Source organism: Oncorhynchus nerka, linkage group LG13 (genome assembly GCF_034236695.1).
Source record: "Oncorhynchus nerka isolate Pitt River linkage group LG13, Oner_Uvic_2.0, whole genome shotgun sequence".
Taxonomy (NCBI): domain Eukaryota; kingdom Metazoa; phylum Chordata; class Actinopteri; order Salmoniformes; family Salmonidae; genus Oncorhynchus; species Oncorhynchus nerka.
This window is the reverse complement of record NC_088408.1, coordinates 95436661-95454328: the sequence shown is the minus strand read 5'-3', so window position 1 is coordinate 95454328 and position 17668 is coordinate 95436661. Positions and strand designations below refer to the sequence as shown.

General features: G+C 42.1%; 1 protein-coding gene across 1 annotated transcript in view; it reads right to left on the bottom strand.

Annotated features, from left to right (window-relative positions):
- LOC115106573 (phospholipid-transporting ATPase ID-like) overlaps positions 1 to 10459 on the bottom strand; it is a 93963-nt gene extending 83504 nt beyond the window's left edge. Inside the window, exon 1 of the mRNA XM_065026876.1 lies at positions 10008 to 10459. The gene's annotated coding sequence lies outside the window, so the exon portion shown is untranslated. The remainder of the gene's footprint in view (positions 1 to 10007) is intronic.
- Between the last annotated feature and the right edge of the window lie 7209 nt (positions 10460 to 17668).

Here is a 17668-nt window from a genome sequence, read left to right as displayed (position 1 = left end):
AAAATGTGTTTCTATAAGAAAAGGCCCATCCATTCTTTAACCATCCCACTATAAAGTAACAGACTGATTGTTAAAAGCTCTTTCCAGAGTCCTGAGTGCTCTGCACCCCAGCTAAATGTCTTGTCATTCTGAGACGTCATGTTCAGTTGATCTTAGTTCTGTCAACAGATAACACCTCTCTGCTGTTATCAGCTACCTGGTTATAATTAGACGTCTCTGTTAATGTACGGTATGTATGTATGCTGCACTGAAGCTAGCCTTGTTCCTGAGTGCAAATGACGTTTGAGTTAGAGCTGCTTGAAGGAGAGCGGAGGAAGTGGCGTGTAGATTGCTAAGGGTGGCCTCCCCATGTTTGTGTTTGTGTGTGTGTGTGGGTGTGTTTGTGTGTGTGTGTGTGTGTGTGTGTGTGTGTGTGTGTGTGTGTGTGTGTGTGTGTGTGTGTGTGTGTGTGTGTGTGTGTGTGTGTGTGTGTGTGTGTGTGTGTGTGTGTGTGTGTGTGTGTGTGTGTGTGTGTGTGTGTGTGTGTGATTGTGTGTGTGTGTGTGTGTGTCAGAAGGCTAATGTGACTCCTTTACAATATTCACAAGGGCTGCATAAGATGTCGCACCTCTTGAGCTCTTGTTACACGTTACAGGTACACGCAGTATCTACACTGCTGACCCATTTACACACTAACTAACACACAAAGTGTGACACAATCTCCTTCTCTCTAAAGTACTTTTAGGAAGTATGATAATACATAGATAAAACCTGTAGCCGACAGAAAGCCTTGATTATCTGCTGATAGTAGAGCACAATAGAAGGAAGCCTTGATGACAGACCAGACCGCACCAGACCAGAACAGTCTGGACCAGAATAGAACAGAATAGAACAGTCTGGAACAGAATAGAACAGAATAGAACAGTCTGGAACAGAATATAACAGAATATAACAGTCTGGAACAGAATATAACAGAATAGAACAGACCGTTCCAGAACAGACTAGACCAGAATATAACGGAATAGAACAGACCGTTCCAGAACAGACTGGACCAGAATATAACAGAATAGAACAGACTGGACCAGAATATAACGGAATAGAACAGACTGGACCAGAATAGAACAGACCGTTCCAAAACAGACTAGACCAGAATAGAACAGACCGTTCCAGAACAGACTAGACCAGAATAGAACAGAATAGAACAGACTGGACCAGAATATAACGGAATAGAACAGACCGTTCCAGAACAGACTAGACCAGAATAGAACAGAAAATAACAGACTGGACCAGAATATAACAGAATAGAACAGACCGTTCCAGAACAGACTAGACCAGAATAGAACAGAATAGAACAGACTGGACCAGAATATAACGGAATAGAACAGACCGTTCCAGAACAGTCTAGACCAGAATAGAACAGAATAGAACAGACCGTTCCAGAACAGACTGGACCAGAATAGAACAGAATAGAACAGACTGGAACAGAATAGAACAGAATAGAACAGACTGGAACAGAATATAACAGAATAGAACAGACCGTTCCAGAACAGACTAGACCAGAATAGAACAGAATAGAACAGAATAGAACAGACTGGAACAGAATAGAACAGAATAGAACAGACTGGAACAGAATAGAACAGAATAGAACAGACTGGAACAGAATAGAACAGAATAGAACAGACTGGAACAGAATAGAACAGAATAGAACAGACTGGAACAGAATAGAACAGAATAGAGCAGACTGGAACAGAATAGAACAGAATAGAACAGACTGGAACAGAATAGAACAGAATAGAACAGACTGGACCAGAATATAACAGAATAGAACAGACCGTTCCAGAACAGACTGGACCAGAATAGAACAGAATAGAACAGACTGGAACAGAATAGAACAGACTGGAACAGAATAGAACAGAATAGAACAGAATATAACAGACGGTTCCAGAACAGACTAGACCAGAATAGAACAGACTGGAACAGAATAGAACAGACTGGAACAGACTGGAACAGAATAGAACAGAATAGAACAGAATAGAACAGACTGGAACAGAATAGAACAGAATAGAACAGACTGGAACAGAATAGAACAGAATAGAACAGACTGGAACAGAATAGAACAGAATAGAACAGACTGGAAAAGAATAGAACAGAATAGAACAGAATAGAACAGACCATTTCAGAACAGACTAGACCAGAATAGAACAGACTGGAACAGACTGGAACAGAATATAACAGACTGGAACAGACTGGAACAGAATATAACAGACTGGAACAGACTGGAACAGAATATAACAGAATAGAACAGACTGGAACAGAATAGAACAGAATAGAACAGACTGGAACAGAATAGAACAGAATAGAACAGACTGGAACAGAATAGAACAGAATAGAACAGACTGGAACAGAATAGAACAGAATAGAACAGAATAGAACAGACCTTTCCAGAACAGACTAGACCAGAATATAACAGAATAGAACAGACTGGAACAGAATATAACAGAATAGAACAGACTGGAACAGAATATAACAGAATAGAACAGACTGGAACAGAATATAACAGAATAGAACAGACTGGAACAGAATAGAATAGAACAGAATAGAACAGAATAGAACAGACTGGAACAGAATATAACAGAATAGAACAGACTGGAACAGAATAGAACAGAATAGAGCAGACTGGAACAGAATAGAACAGAATAGAACAGACTGGACCAGAATATAACAGAATAGAACAGACAGTTCCAGAACAGACTGGACCAGAATAGAACAGAATAGAACAGACTGGACCAGAATAGAACAGACTGGACCAGAATAGAACAGACTGGAACAGACTGGAACAGAATAGAACAGAATATAACAGAATAGAACAGACTGGAACAGAATAGAACAGAATAGAACAGACTGGAACAGAATAGAACAGAATAGAACAGGATAGAACAGACTGGAACAGAATAGAACAGAATAGAACAGAATAGAACAGACCGTTTCAGAACAGACTAGACCAGAATAGAACAGACTGGAACAGACTGGAACAGAATATAACAGACTGGAACAGACTGGAACAGAATATAACAGAATAAAACAGACTGGAACAGAATAGAACAGAATAGAAGAGACTGGAACATAATATAACAGAATAGAACAGACTGGAACAGAATATAACAGAATAGAACAGACTGGAACAGAATATAACAGAATAGAACAGACTGGAACAGAATATAACAGAATAGAACAGACTGGAACAGAATATAACAGAATAGAACAGACTGGACCAGAATATAACGGAATAGAACAGACCGTTCCAGAACAGACTGAACCAGAATAGAACAGAATAGAACAGAATAGAACAGACTGGAACAGAATAGAACAGAATAGAACAGAATAGAACAGAATAGAACAGACTAGACCAGAATAGAACAGAATAGAACAGACTAGAACAGAATAGAACAGAATAGAACAGACCAGACGGGACCAGACCAGACTAGATGGGAGAAGAACAGCTCCCACTGAAGGATTGAAAGGAATAAAACAGTTTGGGGCTGACTGAGTATTACTGACCAACCAGACACTATGTTAATACTACTGTATTACTGACCAACCAGACACTATGTTATTAATACTACAGTATTACTGACCAACCAGATACTATGTTAATACTACAGTATTACTGACCAACCAGACACTATGTTAATACTACAGTATTACTGACCAACCAGACACTATGTTAATACTACAGTATTACTGACCAACCAGACACTATGTTAATACTACAGTATTACTGACCAACCAGACACTATGTTAATACTACAGTATTACTGACCAACCAGACACTATGTTAATACTACAGTATTACTGACCAACCAGACACTATGTTAATACTACAGTATTACTGACCAACCAGACACTATGTTATTAATACTACAGTATTACTGACCAACCAGACACTATGTTAATACTACAGTATTACTGACCAACCAGACACTATGTTATTAATACTACAGTATTACTGACCAACCAGACACTATGTTAATACTACAGTATTACTGACCAACCAGACACTATGTTATTAATACTACTGTATTACTGACCAACCAGATACTATGTTAATACTACAGTATTACTGACCAACCAGACACTATGTTAATACTACTGTATTACTGACCAACCAGACACTATGTTAATACTACAGTATTACTGACCAACCAGACACTATGTTAATACTACAGTATTACTGACCAACCAGACACTATGTTAATACTACAGTATTACTGACCAACCAGACACTATGTTAATACTACAGTATTACTGACCAACCAGACACTATGTCAATACTACAGTATTACTGACCAACCAGACACTATGTTACTAATACTACAGTATTACTGACTAACCAGACACTATGTTATATATATATATTATACCAACCAGACACTATATTACTAATACTACAGTATTACTGACTAAGCACTCAGACAGTGGTGCTTTTATATATAATTGTATTTTGTAGTAGGCATCTATTGAATATATTCTACAGGCTACCTCTATGATATATATTATTAGGTTCAGTGTAGGCCTCTATAATGCATATTCTACAGGCACTCATTATATTATTAGGTTCAGTGGTGCTTTTTATATATAATTGTATTTTGTTCAGTGTAGGCCTCTACTAGAATGCATATTCTACAGGCTACCTCTATGATATATATTATTAGGTTCAGTGTAGGCCTCTACTAGAATGCATATTCTACAGGCTACCTCTCTCCTAAATGTTACCTTTATGTTCAGTGGGAATGACTCACACGACTGCTATACAGTTGTTAGTGAATGTTGCACTAAAATGTCACAATGACAATGTTACAATGAATATTGCACTAAAGTACAAGTTCAACTGTTACAATAAAGTTACAATATTAATGTTTCAGTACATGTTGCACTAAAGTAACAATATTAATGTTTCAGTACATGTTGCACTAAAGTTACAATATTAATGTTTCAGTACATGTTGCACTAAAGTTACAATATTAATGTTTCAGTACATGTTGCACTAAAGTAACAATATTAATGTTTCAGTACATGTTGCACTAAAGTTACAATGTTGAGATACATTGATGGCTGTTGTCTTTTTGTCTTTGCTCTCAGTATTCATATTGTGTTGTATATGGGTTTTTGATGTGTAAAATAGTCACACTAGAATGTGACGGGGCAATGTTGGGGACTGCTAGTGACAGTTTTAAATGTGTTAATAACTGGGCTGGGGACTGCTAGTGACAGTTTTAAATGTGTTAATAACTGGGCTGGGGACTGCTAGTGACAGTTTTAAATGTGCTCATAACTGGGTTGGGGACTGCTAGTGACAGAGTTTTAAATTTGTTAATAACTGGGCTGGGGACTTAGTGACAGAGTTTTAAATGTGTTAATAACACTGTGGACAGAGTTTTAAATGTGTTAATAACTGGGCTGGGGACTGCTAGTGACAGTTTTAAATGCTTAATAACTGGGCTGGGGACTGTAGTGACAGTTTTAAATGTGAAACTGTGGGGACTGCAGTGACAGTTTTAAAATGTGCACAATGACAGAGTTTTTAAATGTTAATGGGCTGGGGAACTGGGCTGGGGACTGCTAGTGACAGAGTTTTAAATGAATAACTGGGCTGGGGACTGCTAGTGACAGAGTTTTAAATGTAATAACTGGGCTGGGGACTCAACTTTTAAATGTTTAATAATAAACTGCTTGACAGTTTTAAATGTTTAATAACTGGGCTGGGGACTGGGGAGTACAGTTTTAAATGTGTTAATAACTGCACTAACAGTTTTAAATGTGTTAATAACTGGGCTGGGGACTGCTAGTGACAGTTTTAAATGTGTTAATAACTGGGCTGGGGACTGCTAGTGACAGTTTTAAATGTGCTCATAACTGGGCTGGGGACTGCTAGTGACAGTTTTAAATGTGTTAATAACTTAACTGTGACAGTTTTAAATGTGTTAATAACTGGGCTGGGGACTGCTAGTGACAGTTTTAAATGTGCTAATAACTGGTCTGGGGACTGCTAGTGACAGTTTTAAATGTGCTAATAACTGGGTTGGGGACTGCTAGTGACAGAGTTTTAAATGTGTTAATAACTGGGCTGGGGACTGCTAGTGACAGTTTTAAATGTTTCTGGGCTGGGGAGTACAGTTTTAAATGTTTAATAACTGCACTGCTAACAGTTTTAAATGTGTTAAGATACATGACAGTTTTAAATGTGTTATAACTGGGCTGGGGACTGTCTGACAGTTTTAAATGTGCTCATAACTGGGCTGGGGACTGCTAGTGACAGTTTTAAATGTGTTAATAACTGGGCTGGGGACTGCTAGTGACAGTTTTAAATGTGTTAATAACTGGTCTGGGGACTGCTAGTGACAGTTTTAAATGTGCTAATAACTGGGTTGGGGACTGCTAGTGACAGAGTTTTAAATGTGTTAATAACTGGGCTGGGGACTGCTAGTGACAGAGTTTTAAATGTGTTAATAACTGGGCTGGGGACTGAGTTTTAAATGTGTTAATAACTGGGCTGACAGTTTTAAATGTGTTAATAACTGGGCTGGGGACTGCTAGTGACAGTTTTAAATGTGCTAATAACTGGGCTGGGGACTGCTAGTGACAGTTTTAAATGTGCTCATAACTGGGCTGGGGACTGCTAGTGACAGTTTTAAATGTGCTAATAACTGAGCTGGGATTTATAAGAAATTTGATAACTGCATAGGAGAAATATGTTAATTCATTATACGTAACATTATCCCACCAGTCACAATTGTGACCCACCATAAAACACACTTTTTCACGTACTTTTCCATAAAAAAATTGAAAAATAATGATTGATGACTTCAAAGGGTTACTAATGACACTTGATTTGGATATTTTCATGTCTGGGGGAAAAACATCGGGATTAAATGGGTTTGAGGCATAGTGGGTTCGATTCCCGGGACCACCTATATGAAAAACATGCATGGGGTTGTGTAGGTTACTTTCTAAATGTAATCCGTTACCTGTCCAAAATTGTAATCGGTAATGTAACTTTTGAAGTACCCCAAACTCGGTAATGTAATCCGATTACATTCAGTTACTTTTAGATTACTTTCCCCTTAAGAGACATTAGAAGAATACAAAATGTATGTTACCAATTGAACGACATCTATTGCAGGATAAATCCATGTTAAAGTTTACACAGCCGGCCTTATATGGATGTTACATTTTACTGTATGGGTTGGTTATGTGGGCTTCTTCTAACCCATCGCTTTCTGTTACGTATAATAATATGATTCAATTATATATCTACATTAAAAACCAAAGTCCTGTTCTGCCCCTGAACAGGCAGTTAACCCACTGTTCATAGACCAGTTAACCCACTGTTCCTAGGCCATCATTGAAAATAACAATTTGTTCTTAACTGACTTGCCCAGTTAAATAAAGGTCAAATATATATAATCAGAATTCTAGTCATTGCAATAAAATGTTATACCCCTTGATCTTCAAGAACAGGACTTGGAAATATGGAAATATGGAAATATGAAAGTATAGATTAGCCCAATTGTATTTTTTTAACCTGAGCTAAGGACTTATTAGCCAGCCCTACTGTGTTGTTTATCATTGTGTTGTCATGGAGGACTGATTGGGTCATTGATTCTAGTTGAAAAATAAAAGGCTGTGCTCATGGAATGGCTTTGAGCACTACTGAAAAGTGCTATTTACATGTGAAAAATGAGATCCATATGCTACATTTGCTAGAGGCCTATTGTTGACCTTTTTGTTAGTGACACTTTGGTATCTTGATAATATGCAGCTGTTTAAAGGGCAAATCCACAGATGAAACATTAACAAAACGGTCGCCCTGCCTCTGTTTTGGTTAAAAAGCTGAGGAATGGGCCTGGAGAAATGTAACCATTCTCAGATTAATAGACAGAGCTATAGACGCAAAGAATGACCATCCATGATGTCACAATGATCGTTTTAACCATGTTATGAGGCTATACAGTGGTTTGTTTACATTTACAATGTTTATATTTGTGGTTCTAATGTAGTGTGACAGTTGAACAACACTCATGAGGCATGTAATCATCTATTTCTTTTCAAAGGTATCTGTAATCTAATTACAATATTTTTTGCTGTTAACGTAACGGATTACAGTTACCATTTTTGGGGGGTTTCGGTAATGCGTTACTCCCCAACCCTGGGAATTACTCTCAGGATGGAGTGAACTTGGGTGCATCTTCAATGGCACCCTAATTCCTAGATAGTACACTACTTTGGACCCTGGTCAAAAGTATTGAACTAAAAAAAGGGAACAGGGAGCCATTTCAGACTCACACTTCCTGGTTGAGTCACTTACTTACTGTTTAGATGACATCATCGACTAGAGTAACATCATGTGTTGGGAGAGTTATCATTATGACTTTTAAACCACTGATCCAGGAACATATGTAATATTTAGGTTCTGATCCATCTAGGTTTGACCTGGGCTGAGGAGAACTGATCAGAAATCAGTGGTTAGGGGAGATACGGAAGCACCCTGGGTGGATACAGTCTGTAGATGAGTAACACTTCCTGTAAAGCAGTGGAATTCACCTGACCACGTACTGTCTGATGCACTGACGTCAATGTAAAGTTGTGGTGTTGGAGGGGAGAGAAGTGAGACGGATCAGTCTACACGATAGTGACAGTCTTTCACAGTACAACTCTTTTATACCGGAGCACAGAGAACACAAAAACTCTCAACAATCAACTGCTGAATAATTCACCTGACCTCTCAGTCCACAAAGCCAGGTGTGAGTGTCCCCTCTCAGTTTACCAGATAACAACACAACGCTTTCATTGACCCTTTAAGTCTAATAGTTCTAATATGTATTTGTCGTTATAAAACAGTTTTGACTCGTTCCTTTGACCGTAGCACAGTCGTATCAATGATCTGACCAGATGATTTGACCCCTTCAGTCTTTAGTTTGGCTGCAGGGGACTGTGAGCTCACCAGATGAAAGTGGCCTGAGAGGGACAGTGGCCTGAGAGGGACACTGCCTTCTCCTCATCATCATCAAGATCAATCCCAAAATGACTTCTCAGTTCTGAAGAGTATTTCCCGTTCCGACATCCTCTCCAACAGAAAAATGTCAAACCTTGTTTACTAGAGAAATAGACCAGACCGTAGGTAGAGAAACAATAAACATTCATGTCTAATATGTAACAGACTACATTGTACAGACAAAGAAAGCATTGAGATGGTTGTTTAAAGGTTAGAAGGCATTGAGCTGGTTGTTTAAAGGTTAGAAGGCATTGAGCTGGTTGTTTAAAGGTTAGAAGGCATTGAGCTGGTTGTTTAAAGGTTAGAAGGCATTGAACTGGTTGTTTAAAGGTTAGAAGGCATTGAGCTGGTTGTTTAAAGGTTAGAAGGCATTGAACTGGTTGTTTAAAGGTTAGAAGGCATTGAGCTGGTTGTTTAAAGGTTAGAAAGCATTGAGCTGGTTGTTTAAAGGTTAGAAGGCATTGAGCTGGTTGTTTAAAGGTTAGAAGGCATTGAGCTGGTTGTTTAAAGGTTAGAAGGCATTGAGCTGGTTGTTTAAAGGTTAGAAGGCATTGAGCTGGTTGTTTAAAGGTTAGAAGGCATTGAAGTGATGTTGTAAAGATTGGAGAAAAAAAGTCACAAAAAGTATTCCAAAGTTATGGCTTTTTCTCTCTTTCCCTTTCTCGTTCTCTCACCCCCTCTCTCTTTCCCTTTCTCGTTCTCTCGCCCCCTCTCTCTTTCCCTTTCTCGTTCTCTCGCCCCCCCCCCCTTTTTCCCAAACTATTCACTCCTGGATCGTCATTCCTAGAAACCAACTCCTTCCTTCACTCATTCTTTCCACTGCTTTACTTTACTTCAGGAGTCCCCAGAAAAGAAAAGAGAGAAGATGGAGAGAGTGAACACTCACTTTTGTTCACCACTACTTCCTGTATGTTTGCCCACCCCTCCCACACCCTAACCCTGATCCTGAGGTCAAGAGGCTTGCCATCGCTCTTACCGTTAGTCCCGGCTACAGCCGTGCGTGTGTCCGATGGGGAGTGTGTGAGACGTGCAGACCACCATGCAGTCTTGGGAAAGTCCGACCAGTGAACAAGCTGTTGATTTCATCAAGGCTATCCCTTCATCGTTCACACACTAACTCCTCCTCCTCCTCTACCCCTCCCTCATTCTCTGTATCCGCTCCCTCCTCTGGCTTTCTGACACTCTCCTTTACTCTCTCTGTCTCTCTCAACTCCTCCCTCCTCTGGCTTTCTGACACTGCTTTACTCTCTCTGTCTCTCTCAACTCCTCCCTCCTCTGGCTTTCTGACACTCCTTTACTCTCTCTGTCTCTCTCAACTCCTCCCTCCTCTGGCTTTCTGGCACTGCTTTACCCTCTCTCTCTCTCTCTCCCTCCCTCACACTCCTCTCTCGCCTGTCTCCTCTCCTCTCTCTCTCTCTCTCCCTCACACTCCTCTCTCGTCTGTCTCATGTTCTCTCTCTCTCTCTCTCTCCCTCCCTCACACTCCTCTCCTCTCTCTCTCTCTCTCCCTCCCTCACACTCCTCTATCGTCTGTCTCATGTTCTCTCTCTCTCTCTCTCCCTCCCTCCCTCACACTACTCTCCTCTCTCTCTCCCTCCCTCCCTCACACTCCTCTCTCGTCTGTCTCATGTTCTCTCTCTCTCTCTCCCTCCCTCACACTACTCTGCTCTCTCTCTCCCTCCCTCCCTCCCTCACACTACTCTCCTCTCTCCCTCCCTCCCTCACACTCCTCTCTGCTCTTGTCTGTTCTCACATCTGGCTGGTGAAAGGGAGGTGGGCTTGGAATCTAGAGGGGAGTCACACACACACACACACACACACACACACACACACACACAGGGTGGGACTACACACACACATGGGGTGGGACTACACACACACACACACACAGGTTGGGACTACACACACACACAGGGTGGGACTACACACACACACACACACACACACACACAGGGTGGGACTACACACACACACACACACAGGGTGGGACTACACACAAACACACACACAGGGTGGGACTACACACACACAGGGTGGGACTACACACACACACACACACACACACACACACACACACACACACACACACACACACACACACACACACACACACACACACACACACGGTGGGACTACACACACACACACACAGGGTGGGACTACACACACACACACACACAGGGTGGGACTACACACACACACACACACACAGGGTGGGACTACACACACACAGGGTGGGACTACACACACACACACACACACACACACACACACACACACACACACACACAGGGTGGGACTACACACACACACACACACACACAGGGTGGGACTACACACACACACACAGGGGTGGGACTACACACACACACACACACACACACACACACACACACACACACACAGGAGGGACTAAACACACACACACACACACACACACACACACACACACACACACACACACACACACACACACACAGGGTGGGACTAAACACACACACACACACACACACACACACACACAGGGTGGGACTACACACACACACACACACACAGGGTGGGACTACACACACACACACACACACACACACAGGGTGGGACTACACACACACACAGGGTGGGACTACACACACACACACACAGGGTGGGACTACACACACACACACACACACACACACACACACACACACAGGGTGGGACTAAACACACACACACACACACACACACACACACACACACACACACACACACACACACACACACACACACACACACACACACACACAGGGTGGGACTACACACACACACACACACACACACACACAGGGTGGGACTACACACACACACACACACACACACACAGCGTTTGTATACTTCCCTAATCTCTGTCTTTCTCCTCTTCTTGTTTGCCCCACTAAGTCTCTCCCTCTGTGCTGTTCTCGTCTCTTACTCTTCAGTTGTTTTTTTGTTCGAGGAATGCACGTCTCTTTCTCGCTCGCTAAAGTAGCAGTTTCCTGCATGCACAAAAAAAAGGAAACCACTTTCTTTTCTCTTTTTTCATTGTCTCTGTGCGTAAACAACACCACTCAAAACCAAACTGACCAGCACACACACACATATATAAACACACACACACACACACACATATATAAACACACACACACACACACACATATATAAACACACACTAAAGAAAGACATTTCCTTTTTTTTGGTGTGCACTTACAGAAAGCGATTACAGAAATGATCAAAGCGGCGATTGGTAGAGGATGTGGGCTTCGATGCTCTGTCGGCGTACAGTCAGTTGATATGTAGCCATTGTAAATGGTAGAGGATGTGGGCTTCGACAGTATATAGAAACAGACTACAACATGCCACAAAAACGTGACGGCCCTGATAGAGAAATTGGACAATGGCTGATCTGCGAGTACAAAGCTCTCCGACACCATACGTGGCATAAAACACAGATCGTTGGACGTCTATGAACCCCCTGTCGTATACATTACAGCAAGGAGCCATCACACTGATGAGAGGTGGGACATGAAGTACGTACTGACAACTGAGAACATGGAGGAGAGGCACACAGCAGATTACCTAAAAAACGGCATTAAATACCTTGGTTGATGAGCGGGTGGGGGCAGTAAGCATCGTCTGGTAGCCATGACTATGGTAGAGGAAACTGCATTGACCCCTAGCGGTTATAGGCAAGGACCATCTCAATTCGTCAGGGCATGGACTCTACAAGGTGTTAAAAGCGTTCCACAGGGATGCTGGACCGTGTTGACTCCAATGCTTCCTACAATTGTATCAAGTTGTCTGGATGTCCTTTGGATGGTGGACCATTCTTCACACGGGAAACTGTTGAGTGTGAAAAACCCAGCAGCGTTGCAGTTCTCGACACCAACCGGTGCTCCTGGCACCTACAACCCCGTTCAAAGACCCTTAAATCTTTGGTGTTGTCCATTCACCCTCCGAATGAACGGCACACACACACACACACACACACACACACACACACACACACACACACACACACACACACACACACACACACACACACACACACACACACACAAACACACAATCCATGTCTCAGTTGTCTCAAGGTATAAAAATCCTTCTTTAACCCGTCTCCTCCCCTTCATCTACACTGATTTGAAGTGGATTTATCAAGTGACCTCAGTAAGGGATCGTAGCTTTCATCTGGATTCCCCTGGACAGTCTATGTCACGGGAAGAGCAGGTGTTCGTCATGTCGTTTAAACGATACAAAACAAATAGCTGTTTCAATGTTAATGCAGTAACGTGTATGTTTTTGAGGCCGATCCGACCACATTCACAAAGAAACGCACGTTATAGATCTGTCATTCTCATCGAAAAGCAAGTCTAAGATCTGTGCTCTATTTATATGCTTCCTGTTCTTAAGTTTTGTTGTTCTGTTTTTTTTCACTTTCGGTTTTGTACCCCAGCTTCAAACAGCTAAAAAAAATACAAATATTTGGGGTTTATTGAAAATATATTTCACAGTGGTTTTAGAGGGTACAAATTGCTTGTTTTTGTCACATTAACTGAAATGCAAATTCTGTATATTGCAACTTCAAGAATTGTTTTGCTTTTGTCACATCCTTACACACACACACACACACACACACACACACACACACACACACACACACACACACACACACACACACACACACACACACTTCTAATTCTGACTATCACACTAAAGCAGCCATACCCTAAATCCCACAGCACACCCTGAGGTTTGATCGTCTGTAAGGGATATGGTCTTCTGTGTCGGGGGGCGAAACATCACATGTGACCATGCATTTTTTTCACTGTTTACTTTGAGAACTAATGCTCTCCTGAGACTGGGTTGCTGGCGGGCTCTGACTCTATAAGACTCTCACCTAACTGTCAGTGTGTGTATGCATGAGTATAAAGGTGTGTATGTATGAGTATAAAGGTGTGTATGTATGAGTAAACAGGTATGTATGTATGAGTATAAAGGTGTGTATGTATGAGTATAAAGGTGTGTATGTATGAGTATACAGGTGTGTATGTATGAGTGTAAAGGTGTGTATGTATGAGTAAACAGGTGTGTATGTATGAGTATAAAGGTGTGTATGTATGAGTATAAAGGTGTGTATGTATGAGTATAAAGGTGTGTATGTATGAGTAAACAGGTATGTATGTATGAGTATAAAGATGTGTATGTATGAGTATAAAGGTGTGTATGTATGAGTATAAAGGTGTGGATGTATGAGTAAACAGGTATGTATGTATGAGTATAAAGGTGTGTATGTATGAGTATACAGGTGTGTATGTATGAGCATAAAGGTGTGTATGTATGAGTATAAAGGGGTGTATGTATGAGTGTAAATGTGTGTATGTATGAGTTTAAAGGTGTGTATGTATGAGTGTAAAGGTGTGTATGTATGAGTAAACAGGGGTGTATGTATGAGTATAAAGGTGTGTATGTATGAGTATAAAGGTGTGTATGTATGAGTATAAAGGTGTGTATGTATGAGTATAAAGGTGTGTATGTATGAGTGTAAAGGTGTGTATGTATGAGTGTAAAGGTGTGTATGTATGAGTAAACAGGTGTGTATGTATGAGTATAAAGGTGTGTATGTATGAGTAAACAGGGGTGTATGTATGAGTATAAAGGTGTGTATGTATGAGTGTAAAGGTGTGTATGTATGAGTGTAAAGGTGTGTATGTATGAGTAAACAGGTGTGTATGTATGAGTATAAAGGTGTGTATGTATGAGTATAAAGGTGTGTATGTATGAGTGTAAAGGTGTGTATGTATGAGTGTAAAGGTGTGTATGTATGAGTAAACAGGTATGTATGTATTTAACATTTAACATTTAAGTCATTTAGCAGACGCTCTTATCCAGAGCGACTTACAAATTGGTGCATTCACCTTATGACATCCAGTGGAACAGTAGTGCATCTAAATATTTTAAGGGGGGTGAGAGGGATTACTTTATCCTATCCTAGGTATTCCTTAAAGAGGTGGGGTTTCAGGTGTCTCCGGAAGGTGGTGATTGACTCCGCTGTCCTGGCGTCGTGAGGGAGTTTGTTCCACCATTGGGGGGCCAGAGCAGCGAACAGTTTTGACTGGGCTGAGCGGGAACTGTACTTCCTCAGTGGTAGGGAGGCGAGCAGGCCAGAGGTGGATGAACGCAGTGCCCTTGTTTGGGTGTAGGGCCTGATCAGAGCCTGGAGGTACTGAGGTGCCGTTCCCCTCACAGCTCCGTAGGCAAGCACCATGGTCTTGTAGCGGATGCGAGCTTCAACTGGAAGCCAGTGGAGAGAGCGGAGGAGCGGGGTGACGTGAGAGAACTTGGGAAGGTTGAACACCAGACGGGCTGCGGCGTTCTGGATGAGTTGTAGGGGTTTAATGGCACAGGCAGGGAGCCCAGCCAACAGCGAGTTGCAGTAATCCAGACGGGAGATGACAAGTGCCTGGATTAGGACCTGCGCCGCTTCCTGTGTGAGGCAGGGTCGTACTCTGCGGATGTTGTAGAGCATGAACCTACAGGAACGGGCCACCGCCTTGATGTTAGTTGAGATCGACAGGGTGTTGTCCAGGATCACGCCAAGGTTCTTAGCGCTCTGGGAGGAGGACACAATGGAGTTGTCAACCGTGATGGCGAGATCATGGAACGGGCAGTCCTTCCCTGGGAGGAAGAGCAGCTCCGTCTTGCCGAGGTTCAGCTTGAGGTGGTGATCCGTCATCCACACTGATATGTCTGCCAGACATGCAGAGATGCGATTCGCCACCTGGTCATCAGAAGGGGAAAGGAGAAGATTAATTGTGTGTCGTCTGCATAGCAATGATAGGAGAGACCATGTGAGGTTATGACAGAGCCAAGTGACTTGGTGTATAGCGAGAATAGGAGAGGGCCTAGAACAGAGCCCTGGGGACACCAGTGGTGAGAGCACGTGGTGTGGAGACGGATTCTCGCCACGCCACCTGGTAGGAGCGACCTGTCAGGTAGGACGCAATCAGCGCGTGGGCCGCGCCGGAGATGCCCAACTCGGAGAGGGTGGAGAGGAGGATCTGATGGTTCACAGTATCGAAGGCAGCCGATAGGTCTAGAAGGATGAGAGCAGAGGAGAGAGAGTTAGCTTTAGCAGTGCGAAGCGCCTCCGTGATACAGAGAAGAGCAGTCTCAGTTGAATGACTAGTCTTGAAACCTGACTGATTTGGATCAAGAAGGTCATTCTGAGAGAGATAGCGGGAGAGCTGGCCAAGGACGGCACGTTCAAGAGTTTTGGAGAGAAAAGAAAGAAGGGATACTGGTCTGTAGTTGTTGACATCGGAGGGATCGAGTGTAGGTTTTTCAGAAGGGTGCAACTCTCGCTCTCTTGAAGACGGAAGGGACGTAGCCAGCGGTCAGGGATGAGTTGATGAGCGAGGTGAGGTAAGGGAGAAGGTCTCCGGAAATGGTCTGGAGAAGAGAGGAGGGGATAGGGTCAAGCGGGCAGGTTGTTGGGCGGCTGGCCGTCACAAGACGTGAGATTTCATCTGGAGAGAGAGGGGAGAAAGAGGTCAGAGCACAGGGTAGGGAAGTGTGAGCAGAACCAGCGGTGTCGTTTGACTTAGCAAACGAGGATCGGATGTCGTCGACCTTCTTTTCAAAATGGTTGACGAAGTCATCTGCAGAGAGGGAGGAGGGGGGAGGGGGATTCAGGAGGGAGGAGAAGGTTGCAATGAGCTTCCTAGGGTTAGAGGCAGATGCTTGGAATTTAGAGTGGTAGAAAGTGGCTTTAGCAGCAGAGAGAGAAGAGGAAAATGTAGAGAGGAGGGAGTGAAAGGATGTCAGGTCCGCAGGGAGGCGAGTTTTCCTCCATTTCCGCTCGGCTGCCCGGAGCCCTGTTCTATGTATGAGTATAAAGGTGTGTATGTATGAGTTTAAAGGTGTGTATGTATGAGTATAAAGGGGTGTATGTATGAGTATAAAGGTGTGTATGTATGAGTAAACAGGTGTGTATGTATGAGTAAACAGGTGTGTATGTATGAGTGTAAAGGTGTGTATGTATGAGTATAAAGGTGTGTATGTATGAGTATAAAGGTGTGTATGTATGAGTATAAAGGTGTATGAGTATAAAGTATGAGTAAAAGGTGTGTATGTATGAGTATAAAGGTGTGTATGTATGAGTATAAAGGTGTGTATGTATGAGTATAAAGGTGTGTATGTATGAGTATAAAGGTGTGTATGTATGAGTATAAAGGTGTGTATGTATGAGTATAAAGGTGTGTATGTATGAGTATAAAGGTGTGTATGTATGAGTATAAAGGTGTGTATGTATGAGTATAAAGGTGTGTATGTATGAGTATAAAGGTGTGTATGTATGAGTATAAAGGTGTATGTATAAACAGTATGAGTGTAAATGTGTGTATGTAAACAGGTGTGTATGTATTAAAAGGTGTGTATGTATGAGTATAAAGGTGTGTATGTATGAGTATAAAGGTGTGTATGTATGAGTAAACAGGGGTGTATGTATGAGTATAAAGGGTGTATGTATGGTGTGTGTATGTATGAGTATAAAGGTGTGTATGTATGAGTATAAAGGTGTGTATGTATGAGTATAAAGGTGTGTATGTATGAGTATAAAGGGGT